Here is a 19920-nt window from a genome sequence, read left to right as displayed (position 1 = left end):
CAGATCATGCTGTTTCTTGCACCACCTTCCCAATTTGAGTGGCTGAAAGCATTTTGCTGTAGGGGTAAGAAAGGCATTTGCCCTCCGGAAGCAATGGTTTTGAAACAAGTTTGACATTTTTGTTGTCATAAGATCTGATGTTTATTTTATTAGTTATTTACTTATTGGAGTTTGCTAGATCTTCTTGTAATAGCCCTAACCCTCTAAATGCTTGGCATGCCATGCTCTGCACGCAGATGTCTCCAGAGTGATACAAGCAGTTTCTGATAATAAGGTGGATGCAGCATAAATATATTTGCAATGGGAGGAAAATGGCACGAAATGAACCATGGAAGTTACTGAATGGTGCTTGAACTGGCATTGCTGGAACAGTCACCAGCTCCAAGACCTGATGGTAGCTATGCTGAAGTTTCAGAGGAACTTAGGTGAGAAATTGCTAACCTACTACTTTTGATGTAAAGTTTGGCACTTACCAACCTCTGTACCAGATGTCAGACTTTTAATGAGTTTGTTCAAGGGTGACAGAATAAATGAAATCTGGTTTCTCCTTCCCTCTGATACAATTTCATAGTTTCTGTCCTCATCCTTCCACCTGCTGCACTTCACAGCTTCTCCACATCTGCAAATCCCTCTCCAAGCTTCCAAATCCTTTTCCCAAGCAGTGCTTAAATTAAGATCTCACTGACAGGGGATGTGGCATTCAGCAAGTGCTACAAAACTCCACGGAGGAGTAGTGAATCTGTCCAACTCAGTCCCTAGTCATCCGTTGCTGGCTTCATGCTTGCTCCATTTCTCTCTCTTTCTTTTTTTAAATATACATCCACATACCTGTCTTCAGGAGGATTTATTGAGGGACATGTTTCTAATTCAGTTGAAGAGTTAGAGAAGGGAAGGTAGAACAAGTATTCTCTGCCCTGGTAGTTTCCGCCCAGCACGCCCATGGTCACGCGGTGACTTTACAAAATCTATTTATACGTGCAGTAACCCACTAACTGTACAGGTTGGAAAATGTTACGCAGTCAAAAAATAATCAATATAGAGTCTGAAGAGCTAAAAAAACCCCAAGTTTTTTTGTTGACTAAAATATCTTAATCCAAAAGCCTTGAAGTTTTACCTGACATGCCCTGATTGCCCTGCAATAAGATACTTTGGTTTGAAAATCAAAAACATGATGCAAAGCTCCACTTCCCTACAACAATCAGCCTTATGGACTAAGTAACTGTCTTTTAAATAAAACCCATATTTTCAAAAACTTTGTTGATGGGAGAGATGTTCCTTTCCTCAGCTATGGATTTTTCCTCTCTTTTTTACTTAATTCTTGTTTTATTATGCATTGCTCTTGTATTTTGTGCACAACTGAGATTCACAAAAGCCTTTTCTCAGAGCTCACAGTTGTCTTAAAATATTTTCTTGATGTCTACAAGTAGATGGATTAAAAGGATGGACAAGTACAATTAGAGTATCCCCAAGCAGCATAGGCCACAGAAATCACTGAGGGCTGCCCTAGTTTTCAACTCTCGTACTATAAAAGTACATTGCAGGGCGATTGCACATTTGCTCCAAACCTTAGGGCACAACATTGATTTCTAGATCACAATTATTTTTGGAACATCCCATCCTCCCACTCTCAAAAAAGGGTTTGATAGTTTTTAACTAAGTTTAGAATATAAAAGTAAACCCTTGTTCAGCTTTCTTGTATGTATCCTGAATATTTAAAATATAATGTTTAACTCATTACTATGATTACTTTTTTTTAACTTGGATGTGCATATACTGCTATAGCTTAAAGGAGAACAAACAACAATAACCATCCGTATATTCACTGAACTTTGTACACATTAATGAATCCTCAGCACTATGTGAGAATAGCTGACTCTTATCGTCAATCTTCATCATAATTGCAATGAGATATTTGGGGAAAGACCCATTTTTTCCAAAAACTGCATGAAAAGCCACATTTAACAGCAGAACATGAAGCACATGCTCTGTTTTACTCATGTACTTACGCTTCAGTGTGTGCTGCAGTCTTTCAGCATATAAGGGCTGATTTGCAGCAATTCATTTCATCCAGTCACCAACACCTGTGTGAAGACATTTGGAACTACTTAAGCCTCCATTTTCGCAACATTTTCCATGAGGAAACAACAATATTTACTTAGAACTTGTCTAGATGCTTACTAATGTGCTAAAAAGATAATTACGACAATATGTTATACTATAAAGGCAGTCTGCCCAAATAAAATGAGATATAATGTGTGGGTATTAATTATTTTCTTCCATAGAACAACTATACTTATCAGTAATAAAAAAGAGAAAACCAGAAGAGGAGTTATAAAATAAATTACAGGTTTATATACAGCACAAATGTTTAGCCAACTGAATGTAATAGTTGTTAGATGCCTTTATTTCAATGAGTCTTAGCCATTAATCCAGAAATTAACAGAAAGTTTGTAGTTGAAGTCTATTTGGGAAATTTTAGGAATCTTTAAAACAGAAGTTAATTCACAGAATGGGTCTTGATTGTTTGATAAAACCTGTAAAGTTTTCAAGAACTTACATCATACCACATCTCATTGAAATACTGTTACAAGAAAATACGTTTAGTTTTTTTGTAGAACAGACAAGGCAAAGTTTACAAGAAAGCATTAAGTCAGAGAGAGCCCATAGAAGCTTTTGTCCTCTGCTTTCTGCAAAGTAAGGCCTGAAATGCTTTCCTTATTTCTGTTTCTCAGTCAGAAACCCGATCCCGGTTTGTAATAAATCTCCTCTTGTCAATTCTTTATCATTTTTGTACCTCTCCTGTCTTACAGCTTTGTTTAGCAGATTTCTCAAGAACCATTAATAAAACAGTAAATATTAAATACAGAAAAACATTGCTATCCAACATATATTACATCTTCCATAGCGCTGTTACAATACAAAAAAAACACTTTCATCATCGCTTACACGTAGTGAGGTAAAAGCAAGACCAGAGGCTGGCCTAAGGATAGAGAGGAAAAAGCCTTTAGGAGGACACAGTACAGAACATCGTATCTCTAGCAGGAAGAACCGGACTGACATTTGGATTATTAGTCACACCAGAAACAAATGTATCTTTTCTTCCTTCACAAAATTGAGATGCTTTTGTAATGTAAAGCCTCATTTTATATGTACCATATGCTCTAGAAGTGTAAGTAGAAGAAATTCTGGTTTTGAGCTGAAAAACTAACTTAGAAAAGTCTTGATTTTTTAGTAATTATCTAGTGACTGATGTGAAGTAGTTTCACCATACTAGATTCTCCTGAGTTGCTCGAAGTGCAAAGATTATTATAAAAACCTAATGTTTTCCGACTGCTCTTGGAGCTTTCCAGGTTTTGTCCCCTACAACGGCGAGTGGTGCTGACTCCCTGGGACTCTCTAAATTACCCCGCTCCCCAAAAGCAGGGTAGTCAGTGTCTTCAAATAAAGGCAGAGCAACGACACCTGAGGAATTCAGAAGCAGCCAAGAAATCTTTAAAACTGATGCTATTAACTCTCATTCAATATGACAATTTTCTAGAACAGTGGAATTTCTTACAGTGGGAGGAGGTTGAATATTTAAACTAACAAAGACTTTCTAAAGGATGGCTCCTTCTGTGATGTGTGTAGAAGCTGAGCACTGGATCACCGAAGCAGGACTGTGTGTTCATCACGAAGGAAAACTGAAACAGCAGCAATAAAAACTCCCCAGGAGCTCTGGGGAAAATGACAGCTATATTTTGTCTATATGTGAAACTGGAGATCGTATTGGGCAGAAGGTTAGGAGTGGGTCTGAGAAGTTGTGTGTGAGAGACAGCATGGACACGTAGCTTCAGCCATACAGCCCGGGCAGCTGGGCTCTCACCTCCTCCTCAGTGGAGGCCATCCTTACCCTCTCCACACCACTAGAAAACATAAACCAGGAAAACAGTAAATACCAAGTATTATTTACATTTTTGCTAACAAGGCAGAGAAAAATTCCCAATTTATATGAAAGTCCCCTTTTCTTTATTGTATAATCAATATCTAACAGCAGTTAAAACATGAAGCATGGGAGGACATGCGAACTGCAGCCCTGCAAACACCCAGCAGCACCACAGCGAGAGGATTAACCATGAGGCATTAGAATATTGCAAAGAGGATCAAAAGAGATTTGGGACTGAAAAGCTGCCCACCAGAATTACAGTCAGCTGAGAAGCCGGACAGACAGAAAGCGTGTAAAGCTTTTACATTTAGATCTCTCCTAGAATAAACTCAAACTTATTGCACACTGCAATACGTCACATCAGGCTTCCCTGTGACACAAGGCTGAAAACGCCGTCTTCTTCCTACACTGAAATTTATAGCTTTGTGATAGGCAAATATTATCTGGGAAAAAGGCAAAAATCACATTGAATATGTTCACTGGCACGCCAAAAACTAAGAGCCCTGAGGACAGCATCAAAGCAGTAGTTGCACAAAAAATTGCCACACAAAGGGAAATAATAGAGAGAAGTAAGAGGAATTTAAGGACCCAATCTTCACATAACATTCCCTTCTCTGAAGTAAAAATCAGTCTCAGGGTTCCCAATCAAAAAAGATACTGAAGTAAAATACTAAACAGAGATAAAGACACCCATGGCTGCAGATGAAGCCATGGACCAGCAGTGACACACTAAGACCTTGCTTCTCTTGTTCTTGCAACACCTGCGGACACTGGTGTACTTAATGTGGAGAAGTAATGTGTTTCAGAGGAATGTTGTAACAGCAGCTGCACCTTCAAATTTTCACGCTGAGATCAACATCATTACGAGCAACAACTGAATAAGGTTAACACACATGAAACAAGTAACAGGCTTTGTACTTGCCCTGGGCCTAGCAGGGATGGGGTTAACTTTCTCCATGGTAGCCCATAGGGTGCTGCAATTTGGATTTGCAGCCAGGACAGTGTTGATAACTCACCAATATTTTGGCTTTTGCTCAGCAGTGCTTGGTTTTGATTGGAAGAGACCCTCAGGATCACCGAGTCCAACTACTAACCCAATACTGGCACTAAACCATGTCCCTAATAACCTCATCTCTGCATCTTTTAAACCCCTCCAGGGATGGTGACTCCACCACTGCCCTGGGCAGCCTGTTCCAATGCCCGACAACCCTTTCTGTGAATAAATTGATACTAATTTCCAATCTAAACCTCCCCGGGAGCAACTTGAGGCCGTTTCCTCTTGTCCTATCACTTGTTACTTGGGAGAAGAGACCAACACCCTCCATGCTACAACCTCCTTTCGGGTAGTTATAAAGAGTTATTTCATCCCAGCTTTGCTCAGAGCAAATCAGCCTGTCTCTAAGAGCTAATTCATTCCCCAAAATGTGCTTTTCATGTGTTTTTATGGACAAGGCTGAAGATGCTTAATGGGTATGAAATGGAGAGGTTTGCCTAGTACTTGTAGTAACTCCCCAAACCACCTTTGCCTGGAAGATATATTTCTCAACCTCGAAAAATTAAGCCATACAGACAAACTTGTGAAAGAGTGGACTCAGCTGTAATGTCTCTTGCTACTTCAAGAGCCTGGGCCACTTCTCTGCATTTTCTTTGAGGGCAGAATGCATCTCCCCCTCACTCTAAGGGATATATTTTATTTAATTCATTGTTCAACTGCCTGCCCAGCACATGCAGCCCATGGGGAGAGCACCAAAGGCTCGCCCTGCAGTGTGGTCTGAACTGGTCAGTGCGATCATGAGGTGGGCAGAAAAACTGGCTTCTTTTGAGCACAGAGCAAATGGATTTTCAAACAGGAAAATGAGTCAGAAGAGGCCTTAAAAGAAGCTGGAGTAGAGATTCCCTCAGAGTCTATGCTAGGGCAAAGACAAAGGACTAAAGAATGGGGGTGCGCATCCCTTGGGGAGATTTATGGGTGACTGAATCAGAGCTATTGCTGCTGAACTCTTTCATTTCCCTAAACTGCCTTGCTGGCTGAGATCAAACTCTACGTACTTTCCCTGATGCACCAACATCACCTTTGGCAGCATGAATGCCAAATAAATTCCTTTATAAAGTCACAAAATTACTTCAACTGTCAATGATATGAGAAGATAAATTTGAAATTTATTTTCAAAAGTCTAATTTACTAACAAAGAACTGTCATCGTGATTACCCTACATAATAAATATTTTTATATCTATAGATATTACCCAGTACCCAAATGATCTAATTATCTTATCTGAGCTACTACCCAATATCAGGTATCCTTTCCACTTAAGAGGTTTTCAGCTGCATAATCCTAAAATCAGAACTCTTGTACACGGTGGAGTTTATGACAGTACATAGATCAAACAGCAACATGCAATGAAATTTTGTTTGGAGGTCATAAATAGAAATATTATCTATAACAGTACAATTGAAAAGACGAAAATAAGAAAAATGGATCTCAGTCATGGTACACATACACCTTGATGCCCCTAATTTTGCTGTTTGATTTCAGGAGAAAAAAAAAAAACAAAACAAACCATGCCTTGGGGGAGACAGAGGACTGTCTTGAGGACACCGTGAGCCTTGCAGAACAGTTCAGCTGAAGTAAGTGCTAGTTGTGGATAGTCTGTGTAACAGTTACTCTATACTGAGAGATCCCACAGAGTGTGAGTGCACATTTTGGGAGCCCTTTTTTTAGGATATGACCTAGCATTCTGCTTTCAAGTCTCAGTTTTCCCATTTTCTCGTTAATTTTACAATATCTATTCCTACCTTAAATATAGCAGTGGAAAGAATATTTTAGTTGGAAGATCAAGTTAGACTGCATAATCTTCCTATGTATTTATTTAATTACAGCAAGGCTTTGAAGAAAAGCTGATTTTGATCAGATGTGGAAAAGTTTTTATGACTGAAAAGACACAATATATTTGATGTGATAGTATGCACAATTATAAACAACCCATTGAAGCTTACAATCAGCTACTGCTAAAAAAAAAAATCAAAAATTGAGCTGTTATGCCACTAGTGCATGATTTGAATTTGTGGAATAAGCGTTGGGACAGGATAAATCCAGTATTAAGACCTGGGATTTAGAGGTCAGTGTTAATTGAGGTCTTGGTGTTCACCTTGGACAGGTGGTGGGTATGGGATCAGGACTGGCAGGGGCTGCTGTGCTAGGGGGAAGCCAGATGCTAGAGCAAAAATTAATGTCCAGAAGTACACTGCCAAAATACACTAAGAGGTGATGCCTAAGCATTGGCTTGCAAGTAGGGTTTAGACTGAAAGAAAAACATACAAAAATCAAGTCTATAGGGGACCCCAAAGCTACAGACTTTGCCACTGAAGTTTGACGGTAGTAGTTCCGATCTCCCTCAGTTTTCCAGAAAGCTTTGGCTTACAGAAGAGCACGCCTTGGTTGGTATTAATTGATACTGCCTTTGCTCTCCAAGCAGAAATGTACACGAGAAAAACGCCATAAAGTAGTATATGAGAATTAAACCCATCTTGATCAGCCTTTGGCTCTTGTAGAGCATATCTGCCAAGAAGCATCAGACATCCTGTATCAAATCAGTATGAGATGCAGTCCCAAATTTCAACATGGAAGCATACACAGATATATATAAAGTTTTGTACATATATATTAATATATACATATATATATATGTATGTATAGTTTTGTACACAAATGATCTATGATGATCCAATAGCTCATAAACCCAAGAGCTGCCTTGCACTTAGTTGCAACAAAATGCTATATGGTTAAGTTTTCTGATTTGATAAAGTAGTCAGTATAGGAAAGGCAATATTTCTCTGAGAGACAAATGGATCACAAAAAATATCCAGCAATGCCATCCTATCCTAGGTGGTCTGCCAGCGACCCTACAGCTTAATGTAGGAACCGCACTCCTACTGACTGGAATAACTTCCCACTCTCCTCATTGTCCTTTCTTCCCCTTGCCCCCAAGTCCGCTTTTTGATGTCTGAATTAAACTTTGTTCATCTTGCACAGTTCAAAGTTCAAGATGCCACTTGTATGGGGCATGACATCTTACTGGCTGGAACAATTTAGTCAAATACAGACTCTGTGATGCAAGGCCAACAACTGGATGCAAAATTTGTGTCACTTAGCTGCAAAACAAGCCTGCATTTAGAGAACTAAAGGAGTCCTTCAGTGGCTCAGCCAAGAGCTCACAAACACACGTGGTCTGACAAATTCTTTTCAGTGAGCGTCAATAGTACCCACAGACAGACACACATTTTAAGCTTCAGTTCTTCTGAATCAGAGAGGATGAATCAGGATGAATAGTTTCAGCATAACAAGAATATTGAGTATTTTTATCTATCTTATCTATAAACAGCATCACACACTATCAGTAATTAAATAACTGCTTAGGGTCTGCAACCTGTACCACTTGCCATCTCCTTACCCAGCTGCCTGTGTGCTTACAGAGGTCACACCAGGGCTGTGCCTTGGAACATCGTAGATTCCCCAAGTGGAAAATTATATTGACTTTTTAACAGTGGGGAAATGAGGGAAAACGGTGGCAATGTTTGGAAAATCTGCATGCAGTAAAGGGCTGTGCAGGGAGATGCCTGAACACAGCATTGCTTTGCAGGGTGCGGGCCAGCCCAGCAAGCGGGCAGGCAGGGAGCTGCTGCTATTGATAGAATCAGGTCTCTGTTTAACAATTCGTCCTCTTACTGCTATTGGTACTGGATGAGAAATACTAAATTGATTTGCCCAAGGTCACTCACACAACCTGAAGAACAGTCCCAGAAAGCTGCCCCTTTGGTTTGTTGTAGTCGCTCCTTAAAGCAATACTTCATACAATGAAGAGATGAATTCATATTTGCATAAGCGAGTGACAGAATTATCATTTGTTTCAGCAGAGCCAAGACCCAAGTTTTAAGGTTTTGAAACCAAATAACCCTTTCCTCATTTCCCAAACCGACTCTGAGCTTTGCCAGTCACATTTTAATATACTGAAAGATTGATCCCAGCCCACTGCAACTTGTTTATGGCTGTAAACAACCTGCCACTCAATTTACTATTGGCATTATTCTAATTAATAAAAGGGTTTATAAGATTATTTTTTTCTAAAGTCTTTTGACAGAACTGATTTAAAATACACTACATAGATAATTACTACTAGTAGAAATCACTTTGAATGAAGATGGATCTGTTGAATTTACTTCCAAGATTCCCTGCATATCTACTGTTCAAACATTTTATTTCAAACATACTGACAGCAACAATAAATTAATTACTTGTATTAGTGAACATAACATTATTTCCTGGCTAGCACACACACACACAGTTATCACGCTGCCGTGGTATTTGTTTGATATTCATTTAATGACACAGTTAACAGAGTGTTCATTACTTTTTTATTTAGGTGAGGAAAAAAATGAGAAACATCTCTCACTTGGAAGATGCTTGTTTGGAAATAATTTTGAAACATTAGCCCTCTCAGGAGAGCCAGCAAATATATCGCTTCTATCATCTTACAAGAGTAGCCTGTGAGCCACGTTAATCATCTTGGACTGAAATTTATAACAACATATGGAAGACTTGCTTCACTATTATTAGAAGTTGCAAGTTTCATGTGTGTTCTTCAACTAATTTAAAGTTCACTTCTGCTTTGAACATTATACCCCAAGTGATAAGTGCTATAACAGGTCATTTGCATTCAGGAAATTATTTTTGGAAGAAGCTCCTGCTTGATGCAAAAGGGCAAAGGCCACAGGAATCTAAAGTCAAGAATTGACTTCTCTTAGGGCTTGATCCACATTGCCTTTGGAGGTCCATTTGATCTTTTAAATCAGTTTCAAAGGATTTGGAGAACACTACCTTGGGAATATTTTGTCTTTAGTGACATTTTGCCAGGGTTTATTAGTATTTACTTATGGCTCTGGGTACGTGCTTGTTCAAGAATGGAACTGCACATGTCCCTTCAACCAGCATGGTGGCTTTTTAAAATCTCCATTATGCTTCAGATTTAGTATCATTATTTCATCCTCTGAAAGAAGGTACTTCATGCTATAAAATCTCTGCATTTGACTCTGTCAGTTTTGCAGGCATGAATAAAGATTTTAGTTGAAAAATGTGTGCATCTCTTTGAATATTGATACAGTTTCTTTGTTCTCCTTAGGAGAAAACTATAAAAACAACTTTGATTAATTTTTTTACCCCTGTGAATCTCGTGGTGTTGGAAATGTTTACATGGGCGTGCTGATGTACATCACACAGTATCCATACTCCGTCCTCTCCCCCAAAATTAAGACCCCAAAGACTCAGTGCTAGAGTGGTCACAGGAAGACATTTTGGAAGATTCCCAGCCACTTCTCACAGTCATCACTGAGTGTTAGTCAAGTGAACAAAGTCTGTTTACTTAAGCTCTGAGACTTTTTTCTCTTTTTCTTTAAATATTCTTCTGCTGCTCTTACACTTATGCATACAGCAGATGGAATGTAAATTTATTCAAATGAGCTCCTGAAGTCTTAGCCATCCAGCAGCAATATCATGGGCAGTATTGAGTACAAACAGTACTGGATAGTAGTAAAAATAATGTTAGCTTATTCTGATTTTTACTTGTAAGGAATGGTAGATTTAAGATCTCATCTAGAAAATCAAAGTCCATGTGATACAATCTCACCTTTGAGAAATGTTGAGTTCTTATTCACTCTTAAATTACATTTGAGGGATGTCACTGATAAAGTACTTAGTATGGTAATTTTCACCCCTGTAAACTTAAGTGCAGTGTTCAAAACTACTACATGATTTTTAAAAACTTAATAATACATTGCAGATTTTTCTTTAACTCCCAAATACTGATGTGCAGAATGGGTAAATGTAAGACAACTATAGTTAATCTACAGTTTTATAATCAATACGTTACCTTGCCTGAAATATTGTAGACATTTGCAGAATATTGTTGATTACACCATCTTAAACCAAACTCCTCATGGAGTAACCCTGGAGAAGGGAAACAAAAAATGATACAGGGCTGAAAACACTAATATTGAAAAAGTGGAGCTATTTACTACAGAAAAGAACATGATAAGTTGTCTAAACTTACGCATGGAACAGAGGAGGCAAATAATAAATTGCTATTTTCAGTTTCTCATAGAAAAACTATGATAGACTATATAATGGAAAGGAAAGAAGGAAATTCTAGTGATTAAAAAAAAAAGGAGAAATCTCTTTACATAATCAGCCCACAGGAGATGCCACCTTTATAATGGATTTAGAATACATACATTTACTGTAACATGCACCTTAAAGTTTTTTAGTATTTTTGATCTTGGGCTTTGACGCTGAAGCCCATTCTTAGCAGAGATCCAGGTGGAGAGCTGTGAGGTGGCAAATTATTTCGCGGGCTTACTGAGATTTCTTGAGCATTATGCAATTTCCTAATGCACATGATTTTGGGAAAGAAAAGGCTTTTTCAGCAGACTTGAAGGACCTGGTTACATGTTTGATAGATGCATGTTATCTCTGATTTCACAGCTTCAATTGAAATTGAGGGTTTATTAATTAAATGGCAGAAAACAGAAACGGATGTATTTCACAGAAGAGGCAGCTTAGTGACAGTTTCACTGGAAAACAAAAGAAATCAGTAAATACCAGAGGAGAGAATGTAAAGACAAGAGGGGGAACAGGCATTCAAGAAGCATTTTGCACTCCCTGCAGCCTTGTTTCTCTATACACGTCTGTGTACAGCCACGTGAATGCAATAAAAAAGATGCCCATAAATATTAAGGAACGAGTTATTAGGAAGCACAGAAATACAAATTAACTGAACATTAAGGCTTAGGAAGCTGAATGGCTGAATTAGATCCAAAAATATAACCATGAGAGTCAACAATAAGATATTTTAAAGATATTTGCATGATCCATTTATAAAAGCAGAGAAAGCTTGCCAGGCTTATTTGAATTAGCATGAAAATAACATGAATTCTTGGGTCTTGACTGATTCTGTCGGACAGATGCAAAACCTGCTCTGGAGGCGTGTGATGACTCTGTCACGAAAATTGTACTGAGCCCCATTAGCTTTCTTATCCATTACTACTCGTTAACGAGATTTGTATTTTATTGTGATTCTCTATTAAAACACCTGCTTTTTCTCTGATCATTTGTAGAATGCTGAAAGAGGTTTTCTAAAAAAAACCCAAACCAAACCCACGCTATTTTTTAGGGGCTGCTGCTGCTACAGAAATTTGTGAACAGAGTATCTGGATGCAAACTGCAATGGATATTTCAGCTTTGCTGTCAGAGACTAATGAACCTGTGTAGGTAACACAAAACCTATTCAGTTCTTTAGCCACGTCTCAAAACCAGCCTTCAACACCAGCTGAAACTAAATGTATCCCTACAAAGCAATATTCAAGATAGTCAGCTGTATTTATGGTTAATAGATTAGAATATTAATTTATATCAATATCATCTGACACCAAATCCTGGCTGAAGTGCAAGAAGATGTGCCGGTCTCCAAATAATTAGCATTTCTAACTACAATATTCTTGCTATATGAATGACAGATATATACATTTTATCCAATTCCAGACACATGGTGAAATAAGTAATTCCTTGTTATTTTGACAGACCTTATTTATCATAAGAAATTAATATAATTTATTGTGTAGCACTATTCTGGAAAGTATTCAGTGACATCATGGTTCTCCTAGCTAATGCCTGATTGATTGACGTGAGGAAAGAGATACAAAGAAAGCAATTTGTTTTATTAAGCCAACCAGTGTGGTAATAAAAGATAGCAAACTTTTGAGCAGAGAACCTGCTCTTCTGGTTGAATGTTTAATTAAAACATATATATATATATATATATATATATATATATATATATATATATATATATATGTACACACAAACCTTACATAAATGCACACATAATATTTTTAACACAGTTTAGGATCTAGTGAAGCAATTTCTCTCTACCAAGTTATTACTGGGATATTAAAATTTACCACAGTGCTTTCTCAGAATTATTGATACAAATCATTAGGTTGCATCAATCAAACTTTAGAATTAGGAAAGCAGCCAACTGCAAATTCGATAGGTTTTAATTCATTTTCCTTTCTTCTAGAGGCTTTGGACAAAATGACAAAATGGTACCATTTCTTAATGTTGAGCTACTTTGATAATTCATAGAAAGTATAACAAAGTAATTTGATCTAGTCAATTTTATTTCCATATTGCATTCCTAATTGTATCATTCATCTATTTTAATCAATATGCTCTAGAAAGCCTTAAAGGTTTGGTCAAACAATTATATTTTTAATAGATCATAAAGCTTGGCTTCTGTGTGGAGCAGGTGACCTTTTTCCTTGTTGAAACTTCAGAAACAGTCATGAGCTACTTGCATGAAGTTCCTCAGATTTGTGTACTCAAATATGGCAGTACCCAAATAATCAATTCCTTTGTAGTTCATCTTTGTTTCTCATCAACTAGTGGCTGATGCTGCCAATTAGCAGGCTGACAGGAGAGAAGAAACTTGTGTGTCCCAAGAAACAAAACAAAACCAAACTTGTAAATTTTTAAAGCATCAGCCTTTAAATTGTGAGGAATTGGAAGCACCTGCTAAAGGAGCCAGAGACAATCGCCCAAGAGGAAAGGGTAGTAGCACTAATGCTTTAGCCAGTACAAGCAGCTTTCCTTCAGTTGATGCTCTCATGTCATGCTTCATAATGGAGCTCAGAAATATGAAAAATGTTTACTACATCAACAGGAAGCAAACAACAAATACGGAAAGATGTAAAAAAGGAGAGGGAGCACAATTACATGAATACATTTTTGTTATTAAATTACTTTGAGAGCTTTAATATGTTATATTTTATGATTTCAAAAATCATCTGGTTTGTTGGTGGTTGGTTGAGTTTGTTTTCACCTTGCCTCACCCAGGGTTTTTGAGAATTCACATTACCAGCATTTTTTAACATCAAGGTTAAATCAGGGAGCCTTGCTCTAAACTGTTAATTAGACAATTCCATTGCTGATGAATATGCCAGATTCAAAGGCCACCTTGTCTAATTGCAAATCTGAATGTATTTCTTTGATTTCTTTGAGAACATTACCACCACTTTCTATTCTGTCGAAGAGGCTCTTGCCTCCAGTTAAGCTGGCTAAAACCTGTTAGCAAACTTCAGGTAGAAGGAATCCAAAGGATTAGCTTTTCGCTCCACACCTTAGGTGTCTGAAATGCATGATGGATTCTAGCACTGGCTGATGCTGATGGCTTTGTGGAGTCCCAGTGGGATATTTCTGCAGCTATCCTTCTCTCATGAGTCAAAATACAAGATTCTGCTGTACGTTCTATTGGAGGTCAGCATACAGCAAGAAGGAAAGGAACAGTTGTACCTTAATTTTGTCTTATTCTTTCTGCTTGCTAGGAGGAACAAAAGGAGATGAACTGACGAGTGAACCTTTGGGCAAGAACGGCGATCCATATATTTCCAGATTGTCTTTGTAAGCCTGAAAAAAATCATTACCTCCTCTATCAATCCCCTGTCGCTATGAGGTATAATCTAGCACCTTCTAAAGGAAAAAGTTGCTATTACTGCTCTTTATTACTGAACAATTTTGAAATAAGTTTCACTGGCAAAATCATGTTGTTACGTTTCTTTTCACCTCCCTTTCTCCTGGTATGTATTTTAAACAATGTGCTGTTTTCAGTTTGAAAGATGATCTTCCTTCTTGCTTTAGGTTTAAAGAGCCCTAAAAATGCAAATACAATGTAATGCGACTAAAACTTCTTACACTCATACGGCATAGAGTATTTAAAGTATTCCACAAGATGTGTCTTACAGTTTCTGGACTTCTGAAATATTTGTGTTTATAATGCTTAAACATGAATCTAAACACTATCAAAAAAATCAGAAGAGGAAACAAAAGCTATTATTACCCCTGTAATTGCTTATAGAGAAGCGGGTGCCAGGTGTTACAGGTTGTTCTCATTCAGCCTGTACCTCTGTTCAGCAGAAGCAAAACCACAGAGTGGCACCAAAGCAAACGAGACACACAGGCCCTAGGGAAGGCACCAGAGGGGTAATGTGAGATGAAGAGCCAAATCTATCCCACATAGAGCTATCTCCTGATCAAAAGAGTTAATTTATTCAGTCCATTAGGGCAACTGGGCAAGATTAAGCAGAGTCAGATTCACTGCATTTTGCAAATCAGCATTTTTCTGGTTTGGTGAAGAATATCTGTTAACTTTTAACCCACCATCTATAAATAAAAGGAAGGCAGGAATGCAGGAAGGCGAAAGAAAAGAGAAAGGAAAGGGGGGAAAGACAGAAAGGGGGGAAAGACTCTTCCGAGCGATGGCCGTCGTTTCCCAGCTGATGCTGTTCCCTAACAACCCAGCAGAGGACAGGCCGCTCATACCAAATCACTGACATCCCGGGCCGTAAATCCCCTTGAAAGCGTGGCGCCTTCGAGAAAATACAACAGTTCTTGTAGCTAGTAAAACCAAGGTGAAGTATTTGGGTATTTCAGGCACTTTGTGCAAATGCAGAAGTGAAACCCCTCCAAGTAACAGTCCCTTAGAGGAATTCAAAGTTTCTCATCAGCAATGCAGTGGCTGATGCAGCTACTTTAAAAGACAATGAAAAAGATGAATGTCAGGATGAATGCCAGAAATTCTGAGCAAAAGCATAAAAGCTACAACTTAAAAAAAAAAAAAAGGCATTCTGATTAGTTATAAGATGTGTAATTACATGCCATAGTGCAGGCTGCTAAATAAAATATTGAAACACAAAAGAACTCAGAAAAACTGGCAGCTTCTACTACTAATTGCATCCTTCCTTAAATGTTTTTAGTGAGTATAACGTGAATATATCTTCCTATCTGTTTCTAAAGTTCATTTCCATTTGTACGTCTGGCTGGCTCTGGAACAACGTGAATTAACAAGTATTGGGATAGGTAGGAGAGAAAAAAGTGATGGGGCATTTTTGGCCTGTTCCACACGTACGGTTACGTGTGATCCCACAAAAGCTGTAGGCTGGAAGGAGCAAGAGTAAGCCAGAAGCTGATGGGGAACCCATATGTCCTGAATTCAGGGCATTCAGCAGCAGCTCTTGGGCAAGCTAACATGTGCAGGAAGGGCTGAAACAACCCCAGCACCAGTTCACCACCAGTTTTTCCTGTTTCCACCATTTTATCCATTGCACTCTTACATACCATGGCTCATGAGAGGCAGGTGGGACTCACTGCTGTCTCCTGTAGCTCCTGAGTTGAGGAAATCATCCACCAGACAGAGTGACGTTTTGTGCTGGTACTCAAACTGCAGACACAGACCTATGTACACCTTGGGGAAAGGCAGCCAAAATCCCAAATCCCTGAAGATCGTAGTTTTCCTGGGAAAACAACCCGAGAGCAGGGGTTGAAAAAGAGTGGTAGCGCACCCCTCACCCAGATGCCAGTATATCCAGCACAGTGCATGCTTCTCTCCTACATGAAATATGCTCTCCAATACCTGGAACTCCAAAACGGTGAAAACAAGATTAACTTTTTTTTTCAGTTGAAGGAATTCAATGTCCATACCATCAAACTGAAGAAATAAAGTTGACTTCCAGTAGCCAGTATAGCACAGTGTTTAGGTTATATGCAACTACCTTTGTAGGAAAAAAAATACAGCAGGAGACAAACTGTTTCAGGGCATTTGCTACAGAGCAAGCATTCATGTTAGTTACTGCTTTCATATTTTAGTTCATGGTAATAAGTTTAATTTTCAAAGTGGTTACTTTTGCCTTACGGTAGGCTGCAGCTTTAGCTTACATAATGTGATTGTGATGATGTTTTCATAGGCTTTTTGTTATTGCAGTTTTCTTCCTACATGTTTTATAGACATGACCTTGTATCTGTTTTAGAGGTTCAAAGTAATCCACTTCTCTTGCAATTCAGGTGGCTAAGAGCAAGCACGTGGTGGGCCCACAGTGGGACAGCTGGGCCCATAGTTAAGCACTTAAAACACCCTAACTCTCTGTATTTAATTATATGTCTGACTTTTTCCACCAAAATTACTTCACAAACATTATTCCCAGTTTATTGCAGCTAAGTGAGAGATGAATCCAGTCCCAAAAGTACTTTAAATGGATTTTTCTATCAATTTCAATATGCTATTCCAGAAGGCAGGTTTTGTGCTGACAATGGTGAGAGTAAAGGTGACTCAGAGTGTATGTTCCTCAGAGGCTCAGGAAGAATACTATAACACAAACCGGGGAAGGAAGCCAGCTTGTTCTGAGGTAGGACTTGACATCAGTGTAAAGAGCAATTGCAGATTTACAAGGCATTTTACATGCGACTTTGTTCCTGAAGTCCTGCCTTCTGAGGTGCATCAGTCTGGGGAAATACTTCATTTAATTTAAACAACAGAAAAAAGAGAAGGGTGAATTTCTGGTCCTGCAGGCTGTATTTAAATCCCTGCAGGCATTTAAAAATCTAGCCTACAACAGAACAAAGCCATCTAATTTCTGGCAGTGTTATAACCCGTGTCCCTGGCTCCTTCACCCCCTGTAACTCTCCCTTTTCTCAGAAACGTCCTGGTTCCCTTCCATGTCCGTTTGGTCCCCTCCAAACAAGCTCAAATCCCAGCCTGCTCCCTATCTCTTTTTCTGGGTTGCTGGCCAGGCAAGGGCTGACACATGGTCGATGGTCCAGAGCTATCAGCCTGCTGACTAATGAGGAATAAGCACAGGCTGATTGGCTAATTAGAGGCTGCCAAAAGGATGGGTAATGGTTGGGCTCCATTCGCCTTTTCCTCGGGGAGGGCATTAGTAATCTCCTTTTCCTCTACACAATCACTGTTTTGCCATAAAACTCACAGTGTCCTTGAAACCTCTGTATTGGTCAAAATTGTTGGGGGTGGTGTTCCCCCCCCCCCCCGCCATCTCCCTTTTTTTCCCCCCAGGTTTTCCAAAAGCTCCTGTTGGAAGTGGGAAGGAGAGGAGGAGTTGACAGCTAAACAGATATGGGCCTTTTTCCTTTATAAAGGAACATTCCTACACTGCCTGCTTTTGGAGACCTGAGCCATGATCTTTGAATAGTTTGTATTGGGAATACTATTGGCAGGCACAGCGGGTAGAATGACACAAATCCCAAAGAAAATATTAAAATGGCATAAAGTTCAGCAAGATGTGCATTTCATTTTTAACTCTTCTTTAGTTTTGCTGGTGGTAATGTGCTGCCTTTTTTTTTTAATTTTTTTTATTTTTTGCCAAATAAATTTTTGGAACTTTTACCCAGTCACTTTGTCACTTTTCTTACCTCTGTCACCTACTTCTGTAGTCATCACTTTCTAAAAACATACAATGAAAGTCAGAAAAAATAATGAATTGCGTATTGTATTATTAAAGAAACGAGATCTTTCAATAGCTCCTAATCAAATGCAACTGTTTAAGCTCTCTTCCAAATTCTTCCAGTTTCACAGAAAAGAAAAAACTGGCAACAACGAAAGATGAAGGTAAAGGTATTCTACTAGCAGCCTAGGTTTATTCAGTACTTGGATATGAGAAGTGCATTTGACGAAAAAAAATGGAAAAATATCGCTCTTGGTAATGCAGTTGCTGGTGAATTCTGGGGCACATTTGTCACCTGTGGTCCATAGTCCCTGTGTCACCACTCCAGCTGCTATTTCTGCCACCTACCTCTAAATAGCGAGCAGAGGCACAGGGCTCAGCAGGGTCTGTTTGCCACCACGTGTCACCTCGGTGGCTGAGAGCACGCTCAGCTCTTGCTCGGAGCTCACTGGGGTTTCAGGCTTACAGGAGAGGACTTTGGTCCTGCAGTCAGCAACAAATGCCTCGTGGAAGGAATTGAAGGCGACCTTTTTTTGCAGATTAACAGAATCATTGCAGAAGATGGGAGAAAACCCTGAGGTTCTGCATGCATTAGCTGATGGTGAACCACAGCCAGGGTGAGAAGCCTCTGAAGAAGGAGCAGGACAGGTACCGGTGGGGCTGCTGAGCTCCGGGTAAGCTGCTGCAGGGCACATTCAAAGAGGAGTCACGGTGCTGCAGGCTTTGCTTTGCTGAGCACTTTGCTTGTGCCCTCTCCAACACAAGTGGCTCACGGCTCTCGTCTGCCAGAGCAGTTAATTACTCTGATATTAATGACTGCATCATTATTTCCAGCTGTTTATTGATGGATCATTGCTCTCTTTAAAACTCGTTCTGGTGTGAAACTTGGTACCTGTCAATGTTTCCACCTGGGGGGAGATTCCCTTTTTAGACCCAACTGGTTAAGTCATTCTGGTTTAAGATAAAGAATAGTTCTATTATGACATTCACTGTCATAATAGTAAACAAACAAAAAGAACCCCAACCTAAACCCTCCCCCCCAAAATTCACCAGCAGGGCCAGTGCTTTTTCAAAAGACTCTTACTATGCATCTTCCAAAAAAAAAAAAAAAAACAAACCAACATTTCCAGCACTTGAAATGCACTAAAGATCTGTTTAAAATATGTTACAGGAACAGCAGACAGTCTCCACTACAAACTCAGATCTATCCTGACTTCTGTTCCAATGAACTACGAGCCCATTTATGTTACCACATGCTGTGCATGGCTGCACTTTCTTGTGTAAGAAGCAAATGCTCAGGAGCTAAGAAGTCAAACTGCTTGCTTTAAATGTGGATTTTGGCTGAAATCAGAATATCAAGGTCTGACCCTAAAGCCATAGGCCTGGAATGTGCAAGCGTGATACATCTATCATTTGCATCAACTTTACAGCAGAGTAGGACAATCAATTTAAATTGAATACTCACTATTTACGTCACTAGTCATGAGCTGAATATTAGGCTCAGTTCTGCGTTATGCAATGAATTTGCATGCCCTGGAAAGGTGATACAAAAGAATATGAATGACCAGGCAGAAATAAAAAACAAACAAACAAACAAACAACCTTTGAAAGTTTTGTCCCTCACCTTTCCATATACAAACTTTTTTTCTACTTGAAAATAA

The 19920-nt window shown here is 39.0% G+C and overlaps 1 protein-coding gene across 8 annotated transcripts in view; it reads right to left on the bottom strand.

Annotated features, from left to right (window-relative positions):
• C7H2orf88 (chromosome 7 C2orf88 homolog) overlaps positions 1-19920 on the bottom strand; it is a 36916-nt gene that overhangs the window by 15236 nt on the left and 1760 nt on the right. For 5 of the 8 annotated variants that reach the window (XM_071811201.1, XM_071811195.1, XM_071811200.1 and 2 more), the window contains exons 2-6: positions 19725-19792; positions 16143-16318; positions 10846-10922; positions 3863-3902; positions 2007-2081 (exon numbers count right to left, since the gene is read on the bottom strand). The gene's annotated coding sequence lies outside the window, so the exon portion shown is untranslated. Of the gene's footprint in view, positions 1-2006; positions 2082-3862; positions 3903-10845; positions 10923-16142; positions 16319-18607; positions 19168-19724; positions 19793-19920 lie in introns of all 8 variants that reach the window. The other 3 variants (XM_071811194.1, XM_071811199.1, XM_071811196.1) reach the window with 2 other exon arrangements.

The sequence above is a fragment of the Patagioenas fasciata genome, chromosome 7 (assembly GCF_037038585.1).
Source record: "Patagioenas fasciata isolate bPatFas1 chromosome 7, bPatFas1.hap1, whole genome shotgun sequence".
NCBI lineage: Eukaryota > Metazoa > Chordata > Aves > Columbiformes > Columbidae > Patagioenas > Patagioenas fasciata.
The sequence above is the reverse complement of the archived record's forward strand: the minus strand, read 5'-3'. Positions and strand labels throughout refer to the sequence as shown.